Here is a 1,983-nt window from a genome sequence, read left to right on the forward strand (position 1 = left end):
AGTGACCATATTAACAAAATAATGAAGTCAAATATGAAAAGAACCACAATCAGAAAACATTATATTTCCTTCTTTTATTTGCAACCAACCAACTAAACAAACAAAATGATACAGTTATCATTTTATTGATCCAAGGACTATTAATCTAAATTATCAAATAGAATACACGATTTTTATCACAGAAGAATCACATGAACTATCAAGAAAACCCCCAAATGGGTATATTTCTTAGCTAATATACAGTCTAAGTGCCAAAGAGGAACCCAACAATTCCACTTATCTATATAATCTGGCCACCTTATGATTATAAGTGGTCCCTTAGATGCGTAATTTCATAGGCTGATGTAGTCAATATGATTAGTCCCATATTTGAAGATTTGGATAACTACATAAGTCTCACTGCTTTTTGTTAGACTATACTGACCTGATAATGGAGGGATCGTCTAGTATATCTTAGATTATGTTGACACTCCCCAGAACTTTCCTTTGGGCTGCCTTTATCTCCTTATTCTGGAGGCTATAGATGAGGGGGTTGAAGAGTGGTGTCGCCATAGGATAGCACAAAGTTGCAACTTTCTGTATTCCACCAGAATGTCTGAGTCCTGGACTCACATACATGACCATCAGAGAGCCGTAGAATAGTGATACCACAGCCAAATGAGACCCACAGATAGAGAAGGCTTTATGTCTCCCAGTGGCTGAAGGCATACGTAACACAGCTAATAGAACAAGAGTATAGGACCCAAGGATGAAGAGGAAGTTACCAAAGATAACTAATGAGCTTAGAGTGTAGCAAAGCAGTTGTATTGTTGGGGCAGAGTCACGTGCCAATGCAAATAGTGATTCTGGGTCACATACAATATGGTCAATAATGTTTGGACCACAGAAGGGCATCTGAGAGATGAGAACAGTGGGGATCAGGAGCCACAGAAATCCGCAAACCCAGCAGATAATGACCAGTTTGGTATAGAAATGCCCAGTCATTATATTAGCTTAGTACAAGGGATGGCAGGTAGAAGGTATTGATCAAAGCCCATGATAGCCAAAAGAAAACATTCAGATGTTCCCAAAGAGAAAAAAAAATAAAATTGGAGTAAACATCCAACAAAGGAGAGGGTCTTATCTGAGAGGAAGTTGACCAACATCTTGGGGACTGTAGAAGAGACATACCAGGTCTCTAGAAAGGAGAAATTCCCCAGGAATATGTACATGGGATGTGGAGTAGCTGGTCACATAATGGAGCACAAACAATGGCCCCATTCCCTGTTATGGTCAGAGCATACGTTGTGGTGAAGAATGAGAAGAGGAGGATCTGAATCTTCCACTCACAGGAAAACCTAGGAGTATACATTCTCTTACAAAAGCAAAGCTGGAATCTGGCTCAGAGACATTCATTGGGTTAGTAACCTGCAAGGTCGAGACATATTGTCATCAGAACTAGTTTCAAATGTGTTCCTTTTTCAGAATGAAAAGATGATGAACATGGGGTCATTTTTCAAAAGAATCATCAGTTAGGAAGAAAATAGGGTCTACTTGTTCTTGGTTTTATACTCTGAGTTTTGGGCATAGTAGGTAGCTAGCTATACAGAAACAAGATTTGCCTGCTTCTAAATCTCTCCCTTACTATGTAACTATGATAGAACTAAGTAAAGTTTAACTCATTTTGTAAGCTTGCTATTTTGGGTCAGGGATGATCTGTGATGGATTCTGTATAGCATATAACACAAAGTTAACAATAGATCTACTAGTTTGTTAGCTTAAATCCGTCTTACAGTGCCATAGACTCAGTAAAGGTTTTAATTTTACTATTTATTTAAATATATTACTTAACATATCATTCAAACATGAAAAAGAAATGGACATATTTTACAGAAAGTTGGTAGTAATCATTTTAAGGTCAATATCTCTGCATTTGTCTTGCTATTGCTGTTGGTTTAAGCATCATAAAAATGTAATACCATAATGTTACTTACCAATACTCAC

At 37.4% G+C, this 1,983-nt stretch overlaps 1 pseudogene; it reads right to left on the reverse strand.

Moving 5' to 3' along the window:
- Positions 1–453: 453 nt before the first annotated feature.
- On the reverse strand, positions 454–1,410 carry LOC131405864 (olfactory receptor 11H1-like; annotated as a pseudogene).
- Positions 1,411–1,983: the final 573 nt, after the last annotated feature.

The sequence above is a fragment of the Diceros bicornis genome, chromosome 5, assembly GCF_020826845.1.
Source record: "Diceros bicornis minor isolate mBicDic1 chromosome 5, mDicBic1.mat.cur, whole genome shotgun sequence".
Taxonomy (NCBI): domain Eukaryota; kingdom Metazoa; phylum Chordata; class Mammalia; order Perissodactyla; family Rhinocerotidae; genus Diceros; species Diceros bicornis.